This window comes from Patagioenas fasciata, chromosome 8, assembly GCF_037038585.1.
Source record: "Patagioenas fasciata isolate bPatFas1 chromosome 8, bPatFas1.hap1, whole genome shotgun sequence".
Taxonomy (NCBI): Eukaryota; Metazoa; Chordata; class Aves; order Columbiformes; family Columbidae; genus Patagioenas; species Patagioenas fasciata.
In genome coordinates this window covers 6,456,842-6,484,051 of record NC_092527.1, presented here as the reverse complement: position 1 = coordinate 6,484,051, position 27,210 = coordinate 6,456,842, and the positions used below count along the sequence as shown (strand labels likewise).

Below are 27,210 nucleotides of genomic sequence, written 5' to 3'. Positions count from 1 at the left end.
TCATACTGGAACCTGGGATCAATAGCACGTCTGCTCCTACAAAATGGCGCACAGAGAGCTGCCCAGCCCGCCGGGCGCCATCTTGTGGGGCAGGCGGCCCTTGGCCACGGGCGGGCTGGTAACGGGCTCACTTCTCCTTTAAGGGAGTGTGGCCAGTCACTGTGACGCAATAACGCAGAAAAGTGATGTACGGAGCACGTGGCCCGTGCCTATAAAAGCCCCGGGCGGGGAGGTCCCGCTAGGAGTCAGTGTGGAGCTGCTGAGGGGGGAAGCGTTGGGACGAGGAGCGCCTGCTGGGTGAGTCTGACATGCTCGGGTTGGGGTGAAAATAAAAGGTTTGCTCAATGAGAAACACCAAAATGAGCATTTTGAATTGTGGGAGGTCACTTCTAAGCATCTATTTTTCCGTTTTTTGTATACGTGTATTTATTTTTCTCACAACTGTTCATTGATTCAATGTTTCCTTGAGCTGTTGACTCCTGGGTGGCACCACATTGCAAGGTTAAAAAGTCATTTTTTTGAGATGTATCTGGGCACCGTTGCTCTAAACCTAATGAAAGCATAATCCCGGGAAGCCTCGAAGAAGGGTAGTGTGCTTTCACTGTGGAAAAGCTGTAGGGATAAATACTTTATTGATGAAGATGAGAGGTTTGGGCACTTGAGGGGTGTCTCTGTGAGGAAGTGTCTCTGGGCTGTCCCTCAATAACACCCACCAGCTTGGGTGCATTTTTCCCAGTGAGTGTATAATTACAATAATGGAAAAGTAAAAAACGATAAAAAGACTATTTTATATATTTGAAATTAGCCTTTTCTTCCATATTGTTATTTCATTTTTGTCCTAGACAGCCCTTAGTCTGAGAGGGTTATTTTCTGGCAGGGTCAGGTTTGGGTCTTCTCATTCAGGACACACCTGATGCTTATTGAGTCCATGTGTAAATAAAGGTTAAAAGCCCCACACCCTCCATTGCTGCTAATTTCAGTGAAGTAGGTGGTTTCAGCTGTGTAGGGTGTGTAAATGAAGCAGGGCCCAAGTCTGGCTGGTGTGTGGTTCTCTCAGGTGTGCTGATTGCTCATCCCCCTGTCTGGGGAGATAATTGGATTGCCTTCCCTCTCCTTGCCAGAGAGCAGGACTTGTGATAAGAATTACCTCTGTGCTTCAAAATGGCAGGCAGCTTCTTCATTGGTAAAAAAAAACCCCAAAACCAGCAGAATTATCTGTGCATCATTGCAGAGAGTCCTGCGACTCAAGACCTGTTTCTGGCCTTCTGAGACCATGGGCAATGTGAATTAAACATGGCTTGGCTTTTGGGTCCCCCTCTCATTAGTTTCTGAGGGTTGGTTGCCGCAGCTAAAGAATCATTTGCACTGTTGCTCGTTACTGGGAGCCTGTTGTTAGGGTAGAGCACATTGGGACAGGGTGATAGGAGCCTGACAGCACAACTTGAGCTTCAAAGTGAGCTGCAGAGGTGATTTCTCTAATTTTTAGGCCTTTCCTGCAAGGTGTAGGAAAAGAGACTGGCACATGGAATTTAGGATGAAGCCCTTGTGGCAGCAGAATGCAGCACAGACTCCAGGTTAGCAGCCGGGCTGAAGGACCTGAGGGTAATCAACTACTTAATTATCACTTATGTTTGATCTGCAGATGTGGCTTCTGCAAGGTCACCCTCCTCTGTTCAGGCTGAGAAAAATCTGTGTTGTGGGATCCTTTAACTTGGGAGGCTAAACCCTATTTTTTTGCCAGCTTTTTTTGCAAGATAAAACAGTCCAACACAAACAATGGCTGTATTGTTCGATGCCCAACTCCTCAAATATTTAATGGTCTGACACTTGTTTTTTAACTCTGAGAAACTCTCAGAAGTCTCAGTTCCTGCCAGGAGGTTTTCCTGTGTGCTCATGTATGTGCAAGAGGATCTCTTAGTTGGATGGTGTCCCTTAAATTGTTTGTGTCTCTGGTTTGCAGCTAAGCTAGAAGTAAAAGCACCGAACTGCTGTGGAAAAGGAATAAGCTATTTCTACCTTGACCAAAGTGTAGGAATACAGGAAATCTTGCAAGAGAGCTTTTTCTCCTAGGATTTCCAGTCTGTTGTGTAGATCAAAGGAGCCTTGATACACATTTGAACTCTGGGATACTTATCTGTGCAAAACTGAGCCTCTAAACCTGTTGAGATTTTCAGAACATTGGTTCCCAGGAAATATTTATTGTTGTAAGGAGGCGGGGGGGAATCCCCTAGAGTTTACTTGTGACTATTTTCTGAAAGAAATGTTCCACAGCTGAAAAAGCAGGGCATGGAAATGGCTTTCACACTATGCATGCCTCTCTTGCTTTTTCCCATCTTCTTTTTAACCCTGCGGAGACCTTATAAGCCAATTACATACGTATTTTCCCTTCCTTTAAAAGCTTTGTTAAAACCTAGAATAATGTTGAGCCAGGTAAGAGAATTGCACAGCGGAGCTGACTACTGATTGTGAAAATGTGGCCACTTTAGCTTGTTATCTTGGAAAATGCACCGAGAGCAGCAAATAACAGGTTGACTCTTGCCCTGCTGTGTTCCCTGTAGGTGTATGATGGTCACAGATATTGCTTCATTTTTAAATGAGGGGCCGCGGCGTATTTCTGTGCTGCAGCTTGTGGATGGCTCTTGGGAGCATCGTGAATTCTGGATGTTAATGGGCAGAGCAGAACAGATGCGGTGCAGCTTTTGGCTGATACAGATATCTTTTGCTCTGTATTCTCAGGATAATACTACAAATTCTTGTGGACTTCTCACCATTTATCAGGAGTTGCAATATGATCCTTCTCCTCAGCCGTGGTCTGGCTGAGTTATAAACTTGTGGAGGCAGGAGCTTCAAGGTGTTCAGATCTGATAGTGATTTCCCATTGTGATTTCTCTGCCCCTGTGGCAAACGTGGCCGTGTTTCTGTGGCATCCTTGAAGAGCATCGGCTCCCTCCTGTTAGAGAGCAGCATCCCCATCACTCCCCAGCCAAGCACCTCTGATCCAAGCAGCTGGTGGGAACTGTGCATGCAAAATGCTTCAATTCCCTTCTACTCCCCAAAAAGCAAGAACCAGAAGCAAAACCCAGGCCTCGGCTTGCTTAGGGATTTGTAGATATTAAACAGGATATGAATTTCATGCAGGCAATTTGCTGGAAGCCAGTGGAAAGTGAAACAGGAGTATTAAATGCTGTAGCTCAGCTCCTCTGCCTGGTGAACTCTGCTTTGTGTTTAAAATTTCTCCCTAGAAACCTGTCTGTATTTATGTATATTGGAGATGAAGAGTCGAGGTCAATGTTTCAAACATGTACGAATATTTTGGGAGTGTGGGGGCCTTTTTAAAAAGCCATGTGCCAGTCGTCGTCTTGAAGGGTGTTTAGGTTGGGAAGTGGCAGCTATTAGTGCCCAGCAAATGTGAAACCTTTCCTTCTGGGGAACGGTGCGGGGAACGGTGGTTTGCTTGTGCTGTTAGTGCTGGCTAACTTTCTTTTAATGTGATGAAGACTTCTTGATGGTCAACAAAATGCAAGTTGATTTATTTGGAAATGTTTGAAGGTGGCTGCCTTGTGAGGGCTTGGATTACAGCCCTAAGCTGACTCAAAGCTTGGGGACTTTCAGTACTCTGACCTAATGAGTGTGACTAGGTTGGGTTTATCTTTCAAAATACATCTGGCAGGACTAAATACTGTGATTGGTGAAGCTCATTCAGGCTCAAACCACTTGTTGGTATGAGCAGTAAGTCTGTCCAAAGTTTTGTCCATGGAGCTTAATGTGTTTCATGCTTGTTGGTCTTTCTGCTCTTTAAAAGCCATGTGTGGTACCACTGAGCTGAGAACTGCTGTAGGTTTTCTAGTAGAGCATTAGGTTTTATATCAAGTTTAGCTGCATGAGTATGTGTGATATCTCTTAAAGATACTTTAGGTTGACACAGACACATCCTTGCCTTATTTGCTCACGCAGGAAGAAAGGAGTTGTTCACAAGTAAGCAAATATAAGAAATACCTGGAAATGCTGCAAGAAAGGGCATGAGGTGAGCGAGTATTTTAACACAAAGCTAGTGGCAAATAGCTCAAACGTAAGCATGTTTAATTGAATAAATATTTGAAAGCTATGTGGAGAAGTCCCTTGGAACAGGTCTGGCTTTCTTATGATAAACTGATTTAGACATGATATTCCTTTGCCCCTCAGGAGCTCCACGGCTGGTTTAGGGCAAGGTTTGCAGTGTTGTCCCTGCCTGGATTCTGTTTGGTTCTGAACTTAGCTTGAAGTCTGCCCAAATATAGAATGCCAGAAAGCTCAGTTTCTGCACTTGGGAGCCTTACCAGCTCTGTCCGAGAAACATGTGTCAGAGGAGCTAGGAAATGTTCTAGCAACTGGAAGCACAGAGGTGCTCCAGCTCTGCTCTAGGCAGCTTCTCATCCTCAAAAGGTGTAGTGACTTTTTTATTGTTTTATGTGCTTTTTTTATTATAAAAGCTAGAGCCAAATGTCTCTCGGCATGTAAATACTTGGAAGAACTGCAGTGTGGCAGAGCGGTTTTCTTTCTCTGATGCTTGACAATACCAGAATTCAGTGGCTGCTGAGACTATGCCAGCTAATTGCATGTAAAAGAGGACAATCTGTGTGGGTACAGTTTCCGGGTCTATGCATGTAGATGTTTATTTCTCAGGTTGACAAAGTCGAATACTAATGATATGTGTAGCCGTGCCACATCTCTGAAGAAGCGGGGTCACCAGCAATGCTCTCCGAGCACCGCATTGGAGCAGGATATCAACTGACTGTTGATTAGAGCAAAATACTCCTGCAATACAGCCCGTGCTCTGTGTAGGAGATGGCAACATGAATAATTAATCGTGCTTTCGTTAGCATCTATGTGGAAATGCGAGTGTGTGCTCATGTAGACTCTATCATAGTGATAGCAAGGAATTGAGTTTCATATTTCTCTGAGCTGCTCTCTTTCTCCACAGGAAATAGTTTATTGCGATGCAAATTGCCTTTCAATTGATTCTCAGCCAAAATCAATTTCTGAAGGGAATTTTGTTATTCAAACCGTCTCTAATACACATCCAGTATTAAAGGTTAAGAACTTGAGAAAAACCTAGCAAAATTGAGACCAGAGCTCCATTACCAAGATATGCACTGTGCATTTATAAGTATTACCGTGCATTAAAAACGCAAATTCTAATGCCTTTCATTAAGGAGCTGTTTATGTGCGTTTGAGATTTCCACTAGATCGGATTGTAATTAAATCAATTTTCTATTGTGTTTTAATTGTTAGGAAAAGCTAATTATAAGCTTTATATCATGTGTCAGATGATGTGGGAGCATCGCCTTTGGTATAAGGACCTGTATTACTGAGGATTCAAGGTTTACAATATATGACATTGTTATAAGTAGCATGTAATCCAGCTTTAGGATGTATTAAAATATTCCTCTGGAAAAAACCCAAACATTTTCTAGTGATTAAAACAATGAATTGTTTTTTCCCCAGAGTGAGGCAGGTATTAAAACCCACATGGCCCTTTATATTTCCCACTCAGATAACCTATCAAGAAGCTTCGCTTTCATGACAAGCAGTGCAGGATGTGCCAAATCCCATCCTTAATTCTTTTTTCTTCTGCTGGTGAAGGGAGGAATGAACAAAGCCCAGACTCTGCTGGTGTGTGGAACAGGGCATCTCTTTGCAGTCTGAGGGAAGCAGAGTTATTCAAGATGCTATGGAGCCTTTCCCTGAGATGTATTTCCCTTCCTGGCAGAATTTGTGCAGATGCCTCAATTCTTTTTTGAGGCACTCTATAGGAAGATGCTGTCAATTGGAAGCAGTATTGGATGTAATTGCTGAAACAGAGCTAGTATTTAACTAAGTGAGCTCCCCAGGCATGTTCCAAGTGTCAGACCTGCCGAAGCTCATCCGCCCCGATGATGCTCACCCGGTATTTTTTGGCCCCTGGCAAGACCGTGTGAGAGTCACCATGTCAGCGAGGAACTTTGGGAGTGTGATGTGGGGCTGTTGGACTGTGCGCTGGGGCTGAAAGCAGCCTTTTCCAAAGTGCTTCACTTCTTTAAAGCATCAGGTGATCAAATTGGTGGATTTTTACACGTGGGACTGAAGACTTTGGGTCAGATACAGCATAATGGCATTTAAGAATGACCACAAAATGCATTATCAAGGGTATATTGTTCTCCTTTTATCTTTTACGTAAGATTTTTGTGTTCTGCAGTACAGCTCTGAATTCAGAGTTTGATCCTGAGTTGATAATGATCGATTTTAAACTTCCACTTGGGATGGTTTGCTCTGTGTTTTTGGGCTAAAGCTGCTTTTTAAACGTGTTTAAGAGATTTAAGGTTCCAGTCTCAAAGAAATTTAAGAGAGGAGATATACATGAAGTTCATGCAAGCCTAGAGTTGTGAAGATAAGTATTCAGAGCTTGGTTTTTGGGCCTAACTTAGTTAATTTTAGTAGTGTTCAGATATAAATCTGCAGGTTGAAAGTAGCTGGTGCCTGGCTGAGGAGTGGGAGCTTTGGGGCAGGAGGATGGGAGGCTGGAGCTGTTTGTCTGGAAGAGCTGAGGGTGATGAGCCACGTGTGACACTGGGGAGACAAATGGGAGGGGGCTGCTGAAATGGTGATGAGGACGGAGCAGCGGCCTGGGGAGGTCAGGGGTCTCTGCTGGCAAAGCAGCTGTATATTCAGGGTTTCTGAAATGTACATGTAGAGCTGTGGATAAGGCGCGTCAGTGCTGGAAGACGACAGGAGGATGGGGATTTTAGGCTGAGTTTTGGTCAGGCTGTAGAAGGATGATACTCAGTTGATTAAAATTTGGGGTAGCAAGCCAAGAGATCATTTTTTCATCTCTCCTTCCTCCGCAAAGTGCTCCAAGCAGTTCTGAATCTATAGGGGAGTTTGAAAATATGAAAGGGGCAGATGAACCACTAGTACATATTGTTTAGAAATGAAGTCCCTAGGAACTCTTTATTTAGGGAAAAAAGGAAGGAATAGAGCAGAAGTCAATAAATTTCAAATAACACAATGCAAAGAGCAATTTCCACAAGTGCAATCCTTGCATGTTACATTGGCTGTGATAAGCTGAGTAAGACAGGAGCGGTCGTGAGGGCAGGGAACAAAATAATAGTGGGAGGTTCTAATTACTCTCTGGGTACATGTTGCATTAGGGACTAATCATAGTCTAATAGAATAATATAGGTTGGAAAGGGACCTGTGGAGACTGCTGCTCCAAGCGGTGGTGACATCTACATGAGGTCAAGTTATTCCCCAGTCTGCTAAATTTTTAATATCTCCAAGGAAAGAGATGCCCAGCAGGTTCCCTGGTGGAGCTTTTCTGCTCTCTCCATATGGTCACCGGTGCCCTTCATGTGATCTCTGCTCAACCTCGTCCTGTCCAGCGTGTTCAGAAAAGATCTGGGAAAAGGGGTGCAAAGTTTGGTCTGATGGTGTAGTACAAATGGAAGTCTGTGAGAGTCATGGTAGGACACTTGGCAATGTGGCAACTCAAGTTTTATGTCAAGCAGCACAGAATGGTACAGCTGGTGCGAACAAACCTAACTGTAGATGTACAACAACCGGCTCTACATTAGCTTTGCCACAAAGAGGGGTTTTGGCATCATTTTGCGGAAAACCATCAATTTAATGTGATCCTCCCTCTATGTGGAAGCTGGATGTGTTTTGGGTTAAAGGATGCTGCGTGTGGAATGTGTCACCGCAGCGGTGTTTGGGTTTTGCGTGCACCTCGAAAAACCAAGGCGCCAAGGGGGAGGAGGTGGCACGTCGCAGGCTGGAAAACATCGCGCCAGGACGTGCCGGGAGCTCGGCGGCACAGCTGAAACCATGGAAATGGGATTTATGACAGTGTTGCCGGAGCACCCGAGGCTTTGAATACCAAACCTGAAACCGCACGGATATTTGCAACAGTCTAGTGAGTGCAATTGCAGGTCCCTGCAGGCATTAAGCGTTCAAGGGGATGGCTTTTCTCAGGCATCGTGCTCTGCCTTTGGTGTTTGGTATTTACTAACAAGCAGCAAATCTTCTACGTGCTTACTGAAGCGTTTCCAATGGGTTTCCTTATTGTTTTGTATTTTACCGAAACCTATTTTGTGACGCCACCTGTAAGACTATTGTGTTAAACAGCTACTGAGTACTAATGCAAAATGAGTTGTTTTTTTCTTGAAGTGAGTACATTGCAGGAGTTTTATGTGGTTTGAAAGTGAAATAGCCTTTTGCAACCTGAAAAGCTGTACCCTGTCACCCAGATGAGCTGGTTTGGAATTTCCTTTTTTAAAAAACAGATGCTTTGTGGGACCACAAGCATCAGTGTGTCCTTTTAGATGCCCTGTTGTAGTGCTGTGGGCTGCTTGCCTTTTGTAGCCAAGGTCTAAAATGCATGTAGGATGGTTGGGACTGCAGTTGGGGTTTGTTTTTTTTTTGACTTGAAAAGCATTAAAGTTTTGCTTGTAGTTTTGAGGGGCTGGGCTTCATAACACAGGTTGTGCCTCCTGGTCTTCTGCCTATATGGAAACAGTGATTTCTGAGAGCGTTTTTTTTCCCTGTGGGGGTACCTGAGCTGGGTTCCCAAGTTTGCCCATCAAGACAGTTACAGCAGTGTTTTAGTTTATTAAATTAAATTAATTTTGTTGCTGCTGGCTCGGGTCCTGTATTTCCATGGACTGCACTGCAGGAATCCAGCTCTGCAAACACCAATTAAGGGGGACAGTGGAAAGCACAGTAATTGTATGAATACTCTAAAAACCATTTGGCTTGGCTATTTGCAACTTGCAGGCTTGTTGCTGTCTCCTGTACCCTGCAGGCAGATACTGCATGAGGCCATTTAAAAGTCAGCAAGCACAAGTGCAACATGTTTCAATGTTAACAGCTCATTAAAATGAAGAACAGTTCCCTGTTTCATATGCTCCTGGTTTACCCATCTGTCTGTGGGCTCCATTTCCCCTTCACCCTCTCCAGCAGCAGCCGCAGCCTCTTGGTTCTGTTGTGCTCTCCTGTGAATCCTCACTTAAAAAATAAACCGAGCACACACACATACACAAACCCACCCTAGCACAGGATTTTTGCACTGTAACCTTTTTTCTATGAAGGTCAACGGCTGCATTTTTACTGTACCCCATGACTCAGTGTTTGCAGAGTTAAGATGTGTTTGGGTGGGATGACTGGGGAGAGGCTCAGCTGGTTATGGTTGGACTTGATGATGCTGAGGGTCTCTTCCAACTGAAATTATTCTGTGATTCTGTTCTATCCTGACTCTTGATTTCCATCACAGCAGAGCTGAGGAGCAAAAATGTGCAGGTTTTGATTGCTTTTGCAGGAGGAAGAGTTGGGATCCTTGGGCACCCATTGCCAGGGTTTTCTGGTCATTAACAGCAGGAGTGCTAATGAGACTCATGGGTGTGTTAGGTGTACAAGCGGGTTTGAAGTGCCTCTGTGAGGATCTTCCAGAGAACGGCAAAAACAGATGTTAAAACAGAGCTTTAGTTGGTGCCAAGCTGCAGGGTGGGCTTGGTGATTTGGTCAGTGTTTTGTGTGACTGTTCAGTAAGAGCTCGATAATATTACAATAATAACAACTACGTTAATCAAATAACAAAACTTAAAATCTTCTAAATTCACAAAACTTAGAGTTGAATTGGACATTCTGATGATCATGAACTCCCATGAAAATCATTAAATAAACACTCTGACAGAAGGATCCAACTTCTACTCTTTCAAAGGTTGCAAGGAACACTTCATTCTGAAAAGCTGCTGTTATAGCACCGATTCTGCTTTGCTTGCATGGTATTAGCACTAATGCACAAATACTAAAGCAAGAAAAATTAGTTGCTAATATTGAACATGCTTATGATATTAAGAGATCCAGTAGAAAAGGCCACCACAGTCTGTAGAACTCTCAGTCTTTTTACAAATGGTTTCAAAGCATCATATTGTATCTTAAACACGATGCAGGGTAGAACAATCGTGAACATATTGTGAAGACACATATAAGCCTTTTTTTATTCAGATAGTTTAAAAGAAAGGATAGCACGAAGAAAATGTCAGGATAATTGTATTAGAGAATTTTGACAAGCCCATGAATTAAAGCTATCCATTTAGCTGGAGGAAGGTCTGATTTCTGTGATTTGTTGAATTAATTTAATTTAGTGTAAAATTTATTCAGCTTGTAAGAGCTCTTGTATTCAGAAAACCTTCTTTGGTGGGGAATGTAAGAAAGACTGAGATATTTCCAGCTTAAACAATGGAGATGGTGACTTCTGTGCTGTTCAAGGAGAGCAGCTTGATAGCTTTTTAGTTGCAGTAAAAGTAGATAAGATCCAGCTGGTATAGCTAATAATAGCTTTTTTTCTTTAAGGAAGCCAACTGTATCTCTTTGTTTCACTGATCTATGCTGCTTAAAAACAGTGAGGGGAATGAGCAAAAGCAAGACATCTTTCCCATCGGCGGTCTCAGGCGGAAGGGATGTTTCAGGTCAAGCCAAATTGTAGCTACTTCTCATGATTTTCATGTGGAGAAATGTTTTGGTTATTATACCAGAACCCATGATGTGTTATGACATGGTTCAGTATCATGTATTTTATCTTGTGATTAAGGTTATGTGATGTAAAAAGGAGAAACGGGGTGGGCAAGGAGAACTGCGCAGGGCTCAGGGGCTGGTCCAGCTGTGCTGGCTCCTACCAGTGGTCAGGGCTGCTGTGGATCATGTTCTTAGGGACATGGCTTAGAGGTGGGCTTGGCAGCATAGGGTTTACAGCTGGACTTGATTATGTTAAGGTATTTTCCAACCAAAATGATTCTATGGTTCTGTGAGCTTTCTCCTTTTCTTTCCTGAGCTCTGGTTTTGCAGGTGCTGCTGTTGATGAGGAACAGCTGTTGAACAGCAGAGCATGAGAATTATCAAGGAGAAGAGCACAGGAATGTTTTATGGTAACCAAACCAGAAGAGTAAAGCGTAGGAAACAGTCCCTTTCGTGGCGTTACCAGAACCGTCACATCCTCTGTTCTGGTTGCCTGCCAGGGTGGTGTGTGTGGTGACATGAAGGGTGTGAGCTCTGTGTCCTGTGCTTCCCATGGGTACCAACAATGACCCAATTCTTGAAAATCTCAGGTGGGGATGAAGTCCTTCTGTTTGACATCCCGTATCTTTTTGCAGATCAGTCAACATGCCTGAGGCGGTGGCAGAGCTCTCTTAGAGCCACGTGGCTGGCAACAAAGGTGGATTTGTTTTGAAGATATTTTGTCCACCTTAAATCTGGATCCTCTGGAGTTGAGGAAGTGCAGTGGCTGCCCCTTCCCTTCTTGGGACAGGAGCACTTTGATGGTCTTCTGCTTTGCTGATTCCACTTGGCAGCCAGCTTTCCAACACGGTCACTTTGCCGTAGTGCACATAAAGAGCTATTGAGCTTTTTTTATTTTCGGACAGTCTGGCAGAGGGGCTGGGGAGCGGGACCTCCTTCTCCCAGCCATGTAGGTGTGTTCGGTTCAGCTCTCAAGTTCATCTGCCTTCTCTTTGGCATGGTATCACCAGCCCAAACGAAACCTTCATGGTTTTGCCATCTGTTTATGTTGGGACAAGATTTATCCTCCCTATAAACTTCTTCAGACCGCAGGGAAACTAAACAGCAGTGGAGAGATCCAGCTCTGTTTCATACCAGCGATCATGATGAAACACTATTTTGTTGTGAGGAGATCGCACAACACCTACACTTGAAATTGTTGCCCTCTTGTGCTTTTCCCCTCTCAAAAAGCTGTAGTATGTTTGCATTTTATGTGCTCTTGAATATGTTAGTGTAATAGAAGCATCATTCACTTCCCGATCTGTTTCTCTTCTTGTCCCTGTGAACCAAAGAAGAAAATATTTTCTATTCCCAGAAACATTTGCTGCCTGTTGCTGAATTTGTGACGGTATCTTTCAAAGACTCAGTGTTTTCACTCAATCTTTCTTTGTTTCAATCCTCCTTCCACTGTGTAATCTTTCTCCCTTTTCTTGTGTCCTGAAAAACATCATGTGTCTCCTTCATTTAATCACCGTCTTTGCTTAAAACGATGTCTTCTCCTCTTTCAGCTTGGGTGTTTTTATTTTTTAAAATTTATTATTATTTTCCCCCTGTTTTTCTATTCAGCTAAACTACTTCTTTCTTTGGTTCTTTTCTGTTTGTCCTTGACATTTGCTTTTCTTCCCTTTTAGTACTTCTCCTGTTTGTGCTTTTTGGCATAACAGACAGAGTTTTGCCCCATGGCCATGGAAGTTATCCATCTTCTCTGTGTCTTTAACCTATCAGAAACGTGATCTGTGTGTTTTCCACCCCGCTGCCTCTGGGTGCATCATGAAATCCTAGTGCCATGTGCTGCCCCTGTTACTTAATGTCTGTGATCCCTGCGAACGTGTTGCTATTTTGAGGAAAACGTGTAGGTGCATCTTGTTCTCCCATCTGCAGTTGCAGCATCTTCGCTTGCTGTATGTAATTTGATCTGTGTGTATCACAGCATTTACCTTATTGGAGCAATGTTTATGATTCTTCGCTGTTGCATAGGAATCTACTGTATGATTTCACTCACAGATGTTTTGATTGCATGTCTCTCTTTGAAATGCTGAAAGCCTCGGTGTCCTTTACAGTATTTTATTTTCACTGTCAAACACTTTGCCTTTAGGCACCGGCTCGGTTGGTTAAAAGTCAGCAGGCTGCGATGGCCTGTGTTTTTGTATTTGAATGGATTCTGAGGGTACTTTGACATCTGTGCAAATTATATTGGTATAACAGTTCTGCAGTGTGGTTAAAGCACTTAGTGATCAGTATCTCTCTAATGAATATAATGGAGTGGTTCTGCTAGCCTGGGACTAGAGCACAGGGGGAGAAATTTGAGTTTATTGGTGTTTTTTTGCCTTGACTATATGAAAGTTTGACCAAAGAACATAGCACTGTTTGAAAATTTTCATCACACTCACATGGACTCAAATGCTAATGAGGAAACAGTAAATGGCAAGATGCTAAAAGATGATGTTACTGCCTAGTAACAGTAATTTGCTTTAGGGAAGAAGAAAAGCAGCAGCATAGAAAATCGCGCATTGGCTTTCAGCGGTGAAGGTTGCATGTGTTGAGAATTCTTCCCACTGCGCTTAACACATGCCGAACGCTTATTTTAGGGTGTTACATGCCTTTAGCCTCAGTTTTGATACAGATACAGACCTTAGGAAATAACCATTGAAGTATATTTCCCCCTGCTGTGTTTTTTTTTTACGGAAGGACCCAGCCATTTTCATAATGCTGAGGAAAATAATAACAATTCTGAAAGGAGGCTGTGTAAGGGCAAACAGAAACCCACGGGGACGTGGAAGAGAATTGATTCCTTTTTATAGTGGCAATATCCAGATTTCCCTGTTGACCAGCAGGAGCAATATATTTGTACAAGATTTTATAGCTAGAGCTACTTATGTTTTGGAAAACTTCTTTCAAGTTTACTTCTTTAAAGACTGAACAAATGAGTTTGAATAAGATTTAGGCATATTGATATTTTTGTTGCTGCCTTTGTCTGTTCAACTTTTATTTTCTAAAGGCCAAGTCCCTTCTCTTAGCCTTGTTTCTCTCTCCTGCCCTCCGTGTGGTAACCCCCTCTTGCTCCTTCCCGGCTCATTTCCCAAATGCTGACTTGACTTTAGTAAAACTGTAGTGGTGGTTGGGGGAAAAAACCTCCTTTTTCCTCTCCTTCCATCCATAGTGACATTTTTCTGCCCTCATCCCTTCTCTGGGAGAGAGCTCATGGGATGATTTGAAGTCCAGAGTGCAAAACTGTTAGTTGAGCTAAGACACGGTGCTTGGCGAGGGCAAAATACGCAGAGGCTGCTGTAATTTCCAATTTGAGCAGTGTTGGTTCAGGTGTTGTGATCGGGTGACACATGAAGCATTTTGCACCCCCAGGCACAGAGTCCTGAGCTGTAGGTGTGCTGAATGGGAGCGTTCAGGAGTGCTGATCCCTGCGCAAAGGGGTTAGGATAAGTTACAGCCCTGCGGGGAAGTTCTTGGCTGGATTTCAAGTCTCCCTGGCTCGCTTTAGTGTGACTCACCTGCAGTGCCGGAGAAGCAAACCCCATGAAAGCCATGGTGTTCCGAAGGAGAGCCTGCGCAGATGCTCCAGGATAAATAGCTGTTTAGTATTAATCTGGATTAATTTTTCCAAACGTTTCCCTGTAGGAAACTTCAGTTGACGCTTGAGCTGAAGGGTTTAAATCCCTGAAGTCTGTGTACTTGTGCAGTGTGATTGCTGAGATAAGAGTATCCTAGGGAAAAAAAACCCTTAGCTGCATCACTGGTATGTGCTTCTTTTGCCCTTTAACTTACTTTGCTCAATAAATTAAAGCAAGTTCTCGCTGAATGAGACAAGTATCTCAAACTGTAATTGCTACGTAGGGATCAGAGGGGTGTGTTTTTTCTGGAGTCAGGCTAAGATGAGATGAGTGGAGAAGCTTTTATATTATGGTGTTTTATATAGAGAGTCTGTGACTCTGGAGCTCATCTGCCTCTAGCTGCGGACTAGTATCTACGGCTTTATGGTGTGCTCTGGGTTGTATTTTCTGCATGCTCTGGTTCTGATGCTCTGGGATATGAGGGGATGTGTGATGTGTGCCCCCTTCAACCGTGGACACATGTTTTTTGCTTGTTGACCATGCTGTTTCATCAAAGTCCTCTGTTGCAGTCTTCTGGCACAGATGTTACATGAATTTTAGGGACATTGCCTTGTATTTAATCTGAAGCCATGCCAAAACCTGCTGTATGGTATACAGAGATGAACTAATGAAGAGTAAGTTTTATGATGCCTTGGTATCAAACCTTCTGCTTGGCATATATATGCACACACACACATATACACACCCCCAATGCAATTCTTACTGGAGCAGAAACGAGTTTGCTGTGTGTTGAGCTCCCTGCTCAGGGTTGTTTTGGCTGCTCCATCAGGTGCCAGGCTGATGCTGCTTGAAGCTTTGCCATTATTTTTGGGTGGCACTCCTCCTTTCACTGGAAATGATAACAGAAGGATTTTTCCCTGCTACTGTTAGTAACGTGCCGTGTTTTGGATTCCAGTCTGGGTCTGATTTAGATGCCTCTTGCTCCAGCTGTGTAGGCACCATCTGTTAACAGGCTCTTCAGCACCTTTTCCCTGCGTGGTCTTTGCCGCTCTGTGGCAGGATGGAGATGTTGGTACCATCTGTCGTTGCACCAGCTGCTCTGTCACTTGTTTGTGTTGCTTCCATGGATGGAGGAAGCAACTTTCCTATATCATGGGATGTTGTTCTGTTGTCTGACAATCTTATTTTTTTCCATGGGCTTGCAAAATAAAAATTCATTGGGTAGTAATGATACTGACTGCTGTTATAAAACATTTATTTTGATCTTTTGCTTTATGTCACCTCATCTCTGAAGAAAAATGAGCTGTTGTTACTCCTCTTGTCCATTTGTTAGATTACAGTATGGCTTTCTCTTTCAAACTGCTCTGCTGCCTACCATATCTAATGTATTTCTTCAGGTACTTAACTATTGGAAAGACTTGCAGGGATCCAAACAAACTGTTGGATGCAAGGTGCTCGCACCGTAGTTGCAAGCAGGAGAGAGATTTATGCCCGTATAGCATTTTGTGGGTATGTGGAGGGATCACAACTTGTCTTCTGTGACTTTGCATCCACCCACCTGCTTCAACGCAGAAGGTGGGGATGGCAGGGCTCTCATCTAGAGTCTCTCGCTTCTTCCAAAAATACTTGTCTTGCTTTGGCCTCCATATGGTGTGGAGTCGTATCTTTGCTGGTGACTGATTTATGTACATACACAAGCTATATGCTACAGAACTTGTGTACATCTATACTCTAGCTTAGCTTAAAATTGCAACTCTTCCTTTCTTGCAGAAATTCTTATGTTGCTTAGAAATGTTGTTCGCTGATAGAATTTGGGTTAATGCATGGGGGTGTGATATGTGGGAGGTGGCTGTTACCCCCCTCACCATCAGTACATTAGGGTGAACCTAGGACTTTCAGTAAAAGTCCCATCTTTCCTGGAGAACATCGGCTTTTTTCCTAGTATGTATACAACACTGCAGGTGAGAAATGCTGTATGACATTGCCATGCAACAATTCGGAGATATTCCAAGGAAAATATGCTTTAATGTGCCGTTTGAATGCTGCAGCTTCACAGACCCAAAAGTCTTTGTTTTCCTGTGGGCTGCTTGTCTACCCTAAAGTAATGTTGCTGTGTTGGTGTGTCCTGAGACAGACCTTTACTGGGCAAGTCTATCAATAAACTGGACTACACAGTGGATTTGGCAGTGGGGACAGTCCTAGTTTAGTATTCGGCCGTACTTCAGGTGTGTGTGTGTGCACATTGGCATACATCTGTTCCTATAAAAACCCAGAGGCGACTCCTGTAGCTCTTGCTCTGGGAGGCCATGGGAAGGATGAGTAGCTTTACCCTCTCGGATTTTGCTCTAGTGAGGGGTATATTTAATGCAGTTTTTGAAATAAGGGATTTCTGTGCTACATATAGGGCTGAGTGTCCTGGCAATGTCCCCATGCTCCTCAGTGTGCAACTGCCTCTCACCTGTTGGGTGGGCTCTGGCATGAAATATTAATATTGCAATGCATTTTTATTAGCTCTCCTGCTGCGAGTCGCTTGCAAAGTGCCTTAGAGAAATGAAGACGCTGCAAAAAACACATTGTGGATCCCAGATAATGTTGTTTACATGAAATGTTCCCAGTTTTGCAGGCTGCTTGCTTGGTTTTTGAATAAGCAAACATGACTTTGGAAAGTTCAGCTTTGCTGATGCTTTCCCATTCCTTCCCTTTCCCTGTATCCCAAGGGAAATCTCAGGGTGAGTAGCCCCTATGCACATACATCCACATCGGGCAGATAATAGCAGGGCTCTGGTTTTTTTTTTTTGATCTTCTGCTTCTGTTTAATACATTCGCTTGCCAAGGAAATGAAATAAGCCAATCCTTAGCCATAGAAAGGTATCCAAATATACAGTGCATCCTCAGGGAGAAAGTAATCACATCTCCTGCCCTTACAGTAATCAAATGTTCGCAAAGAAATCCATGGCTCCAGCCATTCTGTTTGCGCTGTGCCAGGCAGTAGCGCAGTAATGCATGTTTGGAGCAGATTAAAGAGGGGGGAAAAAAGCATTAAGCTCTTTATATGAACTAGGTGAAGTGTTTATTCCACAGAAATCCAGAGAGAGCCTTCAGGAATGTTGGTATTATTTTGGCAGCAAGTTCTCTGGTTGTGAATAAAAAAATAGCTTTTTTTTTGTTGCTTGAGAAAGCAAAACCCTCCAGTAAAAAGTGGATTTTTTTTAACAATAGATACTAGTAATCATTTCTGCAGCTTTATCCACACTGCCATATGATGCCAATTTTTGAAAACAAAACAATCCCCACCAAAACAAAGAAAAATAAGGTGATTTCTTCATGGCTGCTTTGGCCTCCCAGGCAAAGATCCTCTGTGGCTGACGGGGGATTAGTTGCACTTGTATTCGCACCAGCTCTGTGTGCCAGTGCAAAATTTGGTTTTCCTTAGTATAATGTTCCATTGTCCATGGAAATGACTGATTCTTAGTGCTGGATGTGCCACAGGCAGGTCTGCAGGGTAGCGCTGGGCCTTGAGGCTTTCCAGACACACCATTTCTGGAGGTCTTCAGTGGTTTATAGCTGTAGCCGCTTCTGTTTGTGCGTTCAGAGGCCATAGGAGCCTTTTCCCACCACATTTTTGTTAAACCATCTGGATTTCTAGTGCAGGATTGTTTTGCAGCTCAAGTCATTTCAGCTTCCTGATACTTGAGGAAGGTGAACCTACAAGGATTTAGACATTTAGCTCTGCAGCTGCAATCAAAGGGGGGGTGCTGGTACAGCTGGGAGGGGGCAGCAGCTGGCCCCTATTTTGCAGGGGCTTTGCTAATTACATTCCCTTTGGGCAGGGCTCCTGTCTCTGCTAAGTTTATCTTCTGGAATAAAGGCAAAAGCATATTTAAGCGTTTCCTATGCTTTGGTATCTTTACTGTGTTGAGCGCTTTCCTTGGGAAGGATGGAGGATGAAAGAGGATGGATGCTATCGCACTGCCTAAGGTTGTGGTGTGATGGAGCCTCCTCGCTGCCGCCGGCAGTCCTCAGCAGAAGGTAAAGGTGGGTGCAACTGGTTTTTGCATTGCTGAGCTTTGCCTGTTGTCAACTTGTCCTGTGCCAGCCCCATTTTCTCATCAACAGAACACTGGCAGTCTTGTGACACCATTTTGTGGCAGAGGGCACCCAATATGGGGAATTGTTCTCCTGTGCAAGAGAAAATGCCATTTAATTCACTGTGGGCACAGCTGGGTCATATATCTCCCATATAGATGTTACGGGTTTTCTCACTGTTGTAACTACATGGGAAATAAGAAGATACCTGGTGCTTAGGGACATGGTTTAGTGGTGGACTTGGTAGTGTTGGGTTTACAGTTGGACTCTGTGATTTTAAGGGTCTTTTCCAACCTCAACAATTTTATGATTCTAAGATACATGTACATTAGTGTACAAATGTACATTAATTTTGTCTGGATCCTGGGGCAAAATTATAGTTTTCCTTCCTTTTTTGCCCTGGAGGAGAGTGGAAACCGAATGGCATCATGCAGAAGCCAGTTGCTTTCCTCTGGTGCTCAAAGGAGAAGGGTCCTGGTGAAGGGAGAGTGTTTTTCTTGTCTCTGAACCACTGGGATGAGGGTGTGGGGACACTGTGATCTCCTCCTGTTGGGGCCACCGAGTGCTTGCTCACTCTCTATCACCCTCCTCCAAAGGTGGTCCAGGTTAGAGAGAGCGGGAAAGCTAGTGCTTCAGTGAAAGTAAAAAACAGTGCATTCTCATATGCCTCATACTTGTTGCTCCATCTTCTCCCTCCTGTTTGATGTTTGTTTTTTTGCAGAATTTCTAACTGCCCTCTGATTCCCCTTGGCCTTGCCATCCTCTTTCAGACCTGTCAACTTGATCCTTTAAATCCAAGAGAAACAAATACTGTCAGAAACAGAGGCTATTGCGGACGTTTCCTCGTGATGCTTAATGTGCATAAATGTACTTAGGCTTAATGCATCTCTGTTTTGTCTTTAGTAGTATCTTTATGGCGTTGTACCTACGCTCAAGGAAGCCGCTGTTGTCTTGGCGTGTCTGTCCTGCTGCTGTCACTAATGTTCCTCTTGGGGGCTGCACACAGGAGTTATATGCAGTCAACCTGGGCCTTGAACAGAACACAAGGAGATAGAAGCTGCTAATGAAGCATGTGGCTTTAGCTCTTTGGTGATCCATCTTCAACTGATGTCTAAAAGAAAGGTTTTTTCCACTGTTTTGTTTTGGTCAGTGAAAAAGACCAGGGAGAAAAATACTTTACTTTGCTAGTTCCCACTGGTTTGTTCCTGTTCTGTTTAATTAGTTGTGTGAGTGTGCAGGTTTTGGGAATTCACCTTGAAAGCAAAACGTGGCTCATTTTTGACTGCTGTGAACTCCCTGAGAAAATGTATTGGCACCCTGAGGCAGGGTTTGTGTTGGATGTATAGGAGTCCTCCAGATGATTTGGACTTCATCTCTACTTGGTAGGATCTCACAAGATTCCTGCTTTCAGGCACGTCAATTCAGCAGAAAACAAGCTATAAAAAGGACAAATTTTAGTTGTGTGCTTATATAAAGTGCAGCTTCTGTAAGAAAAGTTATAACTTCTGCTCTTAATTGTGTCATTTTTCAAGTAGGTCCAGTAGAGAGAACCTCGAACCAGTAGAGAGAACTAGTTTTATTTTTTTTTGCTTTTGTTTTAAAATATTTTAGACAGGAATATCACTTCCTTAGCTTCTGTCTGAAGGTAAGAAAAATAAACCTGCAGAGGAGCGTGAGGAGAACTCAAATGACCTGGACAGGCTGGAGAGTTGGGCAGGGAAAAATTTAAAGGAGATAGAACAAGGGCAAGTGTAGAGTCTTGAATCTGGGCAGGAACAACCCCAGGTTCCAGTGTAAGTTGGGGAATGACCTATTAGAGAGCAGCGTAGGGGAAAGGGACCTGGGGGTCCTGGGGACAGCAGGGTGACCATGAGCCAGCACTGGGCCCTTGTGGCCAGGAAGGCCAATGGTACCTGGGGTGGGTTAGAAGGGGGTGGTCAGTAGGTCAGAGAGGTTCTCCTGCCCCTCTGCTCTGCCCTGGGGAGACCACACCTGGAATCTTGTGTCCAGTTGTGGCCCCTCAGTTCCAGAAGGACAGGGAACTGCTGCAGAGAGTCCAGCGCAGCCACCAAGATGCTGAAGGGAGTGGAGCATCTCCCGTGTGAGGAAAGGCTGAGGGAGCTGGGGCTCTGGAGCTGGAGAAGAGGAGACTGAGGGGGGACTCATTCATGGGGATCAGTATGGAAAGGGGGAGTGATAGGACAAGGGGCAATGGGTTCAAACTGGAACACAGGAGGTTCCACTTAAATGTGAGAAGAAACTTCTTCTCAGTCAGGGTGGCAGAGCCTGGCCCAGGCTGCCCAGGGAGGTTGTGGAGTCTCCTTCTCTGCAGACATTCAAACCTGCCTGGACACCTTCCTGTGGAACCTCATCTGGGTGTTCCTGCTCCATGGGGGGATTGCACTGGATGAGCTTTCCAGGTCCCTTCCAACCCCTGACATTCTGGGATTCTGTGGGAACGTGCTTTTTGCGCTGTACAGTGTTTTTGTAGCTCTGCCGTTCCCTTTGCTGTAAGCTGGATAGGTGTTGCGTCTGGGGCTGATCATGGCAATTCAGGCTCCAGTCTGCGGCCCAAGCAGGAGAAATTGTCCCTTTCGTCCAGGGAGTGCAGGAGCTGAGTGTCTGAGGGCATGCGACATCGTGGGCTGGTTTCTGAGAGCAATCGCTTGTTACCGATGCCCTGAAATCTGCGGAATTGTCCCCATTTGGATGCTCTGACAGCACTGCAAGTGAGCGGAACAACCGCCTGCTTTTCAAGTGTCACTTTTTCTCATGCTTACAAGTGATGTTTTTCACAGCAAACAAAATCAAGTGAAGTAAGAGAGCTGAGCACTCAAATAGTCTTGAAGTGAAGGTTTATGTGCAATTTTTCTTGCTACCTCCATTCACATGGAGTCGGATGCATTATTTCTGTACATGACGTTCAAATTTCTTTATTTAAAATATGTTCTTCTCTTAAACTTCAAGTATATGTGCCAGACAGGCGTTGGCATGTGTTTTTACAAGAAGCAAGCTCTGAATGGATTTGGGTATGATGTGCATGAAAAGAAATGACAGACTGGTTTAAAAATGAATCAGGAATATGTAATTTCTTAATGAGCTGAGTCAGCAGTGTCTGTATGCAATACTCTGAAATAGTATTTTGACTATAGATTGTGTAAAACCGTATCTACTCCTATGGTATACCCAGGAAACGCACCTGCAATATGGAATTATTGTAGTTATTTATACATTAACTACCTAATGCAACCATACAGGTATCTGATCCTTTTGACAAAGGAAAATGTTCTTTGTGTAATCATGTGGAGATGGAAACATATGACATTATCTAATCATTTGAGATAAATGGATCATCCTCTTATTTCTACATGAGCTTCTGTCATAAGGGCTGTGTAGCCTGGAAAAAACAAACCCAGTCAGCTCAGATCCTTTTATTTTACAGAGCTGGTTTCTGAAGTGTCAGCGCAAAGACTTTTTTTCCTTCTTTTCATCTGTTCTCTTGAAAATCAGTGGTTGCTGAACCTTTGTCGTCTTCTGTTTGTCTGCAAATAAGAGCCACACACTTTGTTTTGAAACTGTCTGAATTTCTTTCTCTGTACTTGTAGACAAAAAGCCAAGGAAAGGCCAGATCTCGGCACAGATTCAGCCAGCAGAACAGCTACAATCGTTCCAGGATCAAAACCTCCCCATAGCTATAAATAATAAACAACCAGCAAACAGAAAGAAGTTTCTATGGGAAAGTTCCTGGCAAGTTTTCTAACATAATGCATCTTTTTCTTTCTAATTTTAGATAAATACAGTTTACTTGCATATTAGCAAATTTAGTGCCGAAACTGTACAAGAATGTGAAGAGAAACTCAATCACAGCTTTCGGTTTGTTGTTGATCCTTCGTTCGTTGATGTGAAGCGACAAATTCCATTGAGTGTGTGTTGCTAGTAGAGACTTCCAAGGGAACTCATGTTTTTGACTCAGTCAAGATCCAATGAAGGCAAAAAATACCCCAATACCCATCTCATGTGTAACCATATAACTGTAACATAACGAGGTGAGGTGGAGAGATTTGAGGTGTTTTCAGTCTCGGCTCTGAAATGAAGAACGAAACATCTCTTTTTTGTGAGGATGAAATACTAACAATCAGAAGGCCAGAAACATGCTCTAAATACGGTAGAGGAGGAAGCTGATCCAATTTGTATCCAGAGGAAAGGAGATACCAAGTGACTACTAGAAAAATGTCCAATTAATGGGAGGGGAAAAAGCTTCTGCCAGATGTTTTGAGTAACCTGGCTGTGTCCACATCACATATATCCCATTTACTCTCTGGTGCTATGGGAGACAAAGGGACACTGCAGTGAAGCTTCTGGGTGGGTTTTGATTTGGATTTTGTTGATTTGCTTGGTCTCTCCTCTGTTTTCACCCAGAATAATGCGCTAACATCACTACCAAGTACATTGGCACTTGGAGTTAAAGTGGAGGAGAAGTTTATAGTGAATCGCTGTGGCCCTTGGGAAGTGTTTCAGGGATTTCTTCTTAAATCAATGCCTCTTTGACTTAAAGTAAATCCAAAGATGTCAATATGTTTCTAATGTAAACAGTGACACTTCTTTTTCCAAGCAATGCAAACTCCCTGGAATTTCCTTACTGCTGCAGCAAGGACTTAGGGAGCTTTATTTCTGACTCCGCTCACAGTGTCTTTCCTCGGACAGCTTTTCTTTACCTCGCCTTTATAGGTTGTACTATTCTATGGGATATTTTGGGAAATGAGTCCACTGGCTTGAGCATCCCCCATTAGCATGGGATAGATGAGGGGAATCACTGAGCCGAGCATCGCAACAGCGGCAGCTCCGAATCAAACAGAGCGAGGAGCGCGCGTAATCATATTTCATTTCAAACAAAACTGTTCTTTGTGTTCTGAAAGCCTGGCATGGGATGGAGCGTGGCAGGGAAAGTCGTCTGCTGCCAGTCCATCATTTGCCATCTGCACAAACGCAAAAAGGAAAGCTGAATTCACCTCTCTGCAAGAGGAGGTGAAGTCTTGTGCAAGCAACACATTCTGGAGGGTTGTTCTTCTGCTTGAACAGGATATTTAGGAATTAATTGGAAGTCAATATTTTTGCAGAAAGCTAAAGCACAATTGAGTTCTTAGTTAGTATTTTTTCCCCCCTTCATTTTGCTATAATATTTAAGTGCCTTCACTGCTTTTACCCATGACTGTTAAGTCGGTTTGAAGGACACCCTTTTCCACCTTCGTTTACACAGACAGATCATTTTGCTCAACTCGTAAGGTGTCTGTGATTTATTTTTAACAGCCTGTAATTTTGTGGGCACAAAGTGGATTACAACTGTGTTTTTCCAGCATCGCTCTTGCTGGCTATTCTGTCACAAGTTGTCTGATGGAAAATGGGCATAAAATACAAATATTCTTTTCTATCCATGTTCTTAAATCATTTGAGGATTGTTCGTGTTCACAACCCAGTGGAAACAGATCTATCCAGCTTTTCCTGCCCTCAGCAAAAGCCAAGCCGGCAGCGTATTCAACCCAACATCGGCTTCTTAACCATCACTTGGAAGTATTTTGTGCTCTCTGGGCTTTCCAAAACCTTTCACTTCTGCTTAGATGTTCTGTTTTCCCCGCCCTGTTCTGTTTGATTTTCTTTGGGAAGCCTTTGTGTGAACAACTGACAGAAGAGAAAGGATCAGAGCTTTTAGGTAGTAACACATAGCAACTGTTTCCAGATTGTTTGATACCATCAAAGCGACCGCTGTTAATTTTAGTCTAACGATGTTCCTTATTAAACATCTCTTTTCTTCTGCTGTGGAGCATAGAAATCCTTAGTTTATTGCAAAATAAGAATTTAAAATTACTTCTCTAAGGTAAAGCTATGGAGCAAAATCACATGCTGGTTTTACATAATGGAATTATTCTAATTTACGCTGCTGTGATTGAAATCGGAATGAAACATTGTTTTAAGTTCAGGGAGCGTAACTAAACATGAGATATCAGCTGGTAGTGTGGAATTTTTTCCAGTTGGTCAAATGCAGAGAGAAGTTTTAAATCCCACTGTGTCTTAAAAATATGCTAAAATTCCCCCATGATTTGGGGCTCCCTCTTCACAGGAGCACCCAAGCACATGAGAATTGATCAGATTTTTACTTTTAAAATGTCACTTATCAAATACTGTGGTGTTCTGCTAAATAAAGCTGATGTGACGGGTGGCTAAGGCCTCGGAGCTTTGCGCTGCGACGAGCTGCTCTCATCACAAGTAAATGTCAATCGAGATGCCTCTGCAAGCTTGAAATGTTTCTGCAGTTGACTTTGCAGAAATTAAGCATAGATGAAGATGTGTTCTTCCTTTTAAAAACAGATAAATTCAGCTCTCTGAGGTGACTGTTTTGTTAATGCCCAAGTGTTGGATGTAGTGAGCTCAGCCCTGCTGGTTGGCAGCAGCTCTGCTGTGTTTGTCCTTCTGCTCCCAGCCCCTGCTCGTGTGTTTCTTTATCGACACACGTAAGGAGAAGAGATGGGATGGTGTTAAAACATGTTGGAATCATTTGGCTCCAAGCCTTGCTCAGGAAAGGTTGCAACCTGGATATAGACTTTGATTGCCTGTAAAATAAACCAAGCAAGTTTCAGAAATGCTTTTCAGTCCTATTTGTTTGAATGATAAAACTTACACAATTCATTTGCTAAATAAAACCACAACAGGGATCTCTTGGGAAGATTTCATGGTTATGTGATTACCTCAGTGTAGGTGAAAGAAAGTCTAGAGGTAATTAGTTAAAGAAGAATAAATGGTTATTTCTGGCAGGAGGTACATGAGGGCTTGTTATTTCAAGGTATCTTTCTTTTGAGAAAAGAATTACACTAATTTGAGTTGCTTTTGGAGTAAATGCAATGGTGGATTTTGTTGGGAACACTTGGAATATTTTCCCAGCTGTTCTTTTGAAGTGAGCAGAGACATCCTGATGTTTGCAGCGGGGCTGGGCTGGAACAGCAACACTGTCGCATTTTTCCTGGATTGGTTACAGCATGATCTTGTCTAAAACAGGGATGTTCCATAGATTATGCTTTTCTTTATTTTCCCCTTCTGTAAGAGACCTCACGATGCTTGAAAACACTTTGCTGCAAAGGAAATTAATGGTGTCTAAATGTATCTTGCCAAGAAAGGCTTGGAAGCTGTGCTACCAGTAAGTGTGTTGGGCACCTATTTCCCAAAAGCATGAGCTTTCTTTGCTCAAAGTGCTCTCTTTTTCCCTATAATTTCTCTCTGTCACAGTTGATACTGGAAGTGATCACTGTATAGTGCAGTAGTATAAAATACAGTGCTGTTGCTCTTCTGCGGCTGGATGTATTTTATATCTCTGCATACTCTTAGTGACTCCAATTCCATGTGCCTGACAGTTCTGCTGTGGATTGTTTGCACGCCCCAGCAGGTTAAATACAAGCAGTTTATACCTATTATTCTATCTTCTCAGCTGCACCAAGACCTTTTTTTCTTTCCTGTTTTAGAAATAAAAAGGTGGGAGTGCTTAGAATAGCGACAGAGCGGTCTTCCCCTCATTCGTACTGGCAGAAAGCGATTGTTGTGGAGCGGTGCCGCCTCCACAGCTCGTGTTCCGCTTCTGTTTTGCAGGTGCACATCTAAACCGTGGACTTCACAGCTCTCACTTAAATTCATCTGAAGCTGCTTCCTACCTCTTGTAGACATCCCTTGTTTTACAGAAAGTGGTTCCCCAAAGATTAACTTTAGAAATCCGCTCCCAAGCGCTTGGGTGTGAGCCGTGGTGTGGTAAGGGAGTAAAACGTGTTTGGGGCTCATGAGCTGCACAGGGTTGGCTGGAAAGTGCGTGAGATACCCAGGCAGAAACCAGGGATGTGCAGGTTTTGTCCCCAGGTTGGGCTCTTTAGTGCTGTGGACACTAAAGAGCTGGGAGACTGGTAATTTGGGCTTTTTCTAAGCTGTAGGAAGCACAGAGAATAATGAAAGGTACATAAAGACGCTGCCTTGAGATGTCGTTAAGTCACTGCACAGTCTGAAATACTATATCCTGACAAGGCAAAATAGTATTTTGAGACAGTTTTCCGAATGTTCAGTATCAGAAAGATGCCGATGTATTTTTGTCTCTGAGAAGACAGATGACTGTAGCATGTCAAAAGGACTTGATGGGAAGTTTCAGCTTGAAGCACAGCAAAATACTCCACAAAAACAATAGATAGGACAGACATTTTTAACTCTTTTGTTTTCTTTGTTTTGAAATCCATTAGACAGCAAAGCTTCCCTTTCGGGAATGTCTCCTTTTCCTTCTGCTGCTGGAACATCTGTGACATGTTGCTGGTGAAGCTTGCAAGGAATCTGGCAGCAGATGCGGTTTGCCCAGTGGTTGCAATTGTTGACTTCTTCACAGCATTAAAAGGCTCTTGCAGCTTGTCTGCACTGGCAGGTCCATCATTAAAATGACCAAGTGACTAGGGCTTTAAAATAGGCTTAGCTGCCGCTTTACAAGCCAGAGTTTTGGGGTAATCGAGTTGTTCCAGCCTTCCTGTTCATGGAGAAGCGCAATGTTCCTGTGTGTGGATGTCCAGGAGTCAAAGTGAATAGCTGCCTGCAGTCTGTCTCTTCAATGACGCAGACTTTAATTAGCTGTCCTGCTCTGGGAGGGCTTTTTTCCTGTCAAAAACCTTCTAAAGGAAACCAAGAAAGTTTTAATTTCTATGCAAGCTTTCTCAGGCACCTGTGGCCGAGCAGGACGTTTCTACAGACAATATCTGCCACTGGGGACAGTATTTTGTCCCTAAGAGCTGCTGGTGGAAACGGGGTAGGAACTGCTCAACAGCTTTAGCAACTACCAGTCCCGAATCGGCCAAGAGGTCAGTTAACACCAGCTATATTTCAAGAGAATATCGAGGGACCTTTAATGAGACATTAGGCTCTTCCCAGCAGCGCTGCCGGTTCAAAAGGCTGAATCCAATTTGCCAATTTACAAATGCCATGA

The 27,210-nt window shown here is 43.5% G+C and overlaps 1 protein-coding gene across 3 annotated transcripts in view; it reads left to right on the top strand.

The window, feature by feature from the left end:
- Window positions 1–27,210, top strand: part of PRKG1 (protein kinase cGMP-dependent 1) — a 425,347-nt gene that overhangs the window by 114,077 nt on the left and 284,060 nt on the right. Inside the window, exon 1 of one of the 3 annotated variants that reach the window (XM_065843188.2) lies at window positions 275–297. The exons of the other annotated variants lie outside the window; for them this stretch is intronic. The gene's annotated coding sequence lies outside the window, so the exon portion shown is untranslated. Of the gene's footprint in view, window positions 1–274; window positions 298–27,210 lie in introns of those variants that run through there. 3 annotated transcript variants of the gene reach the window in all.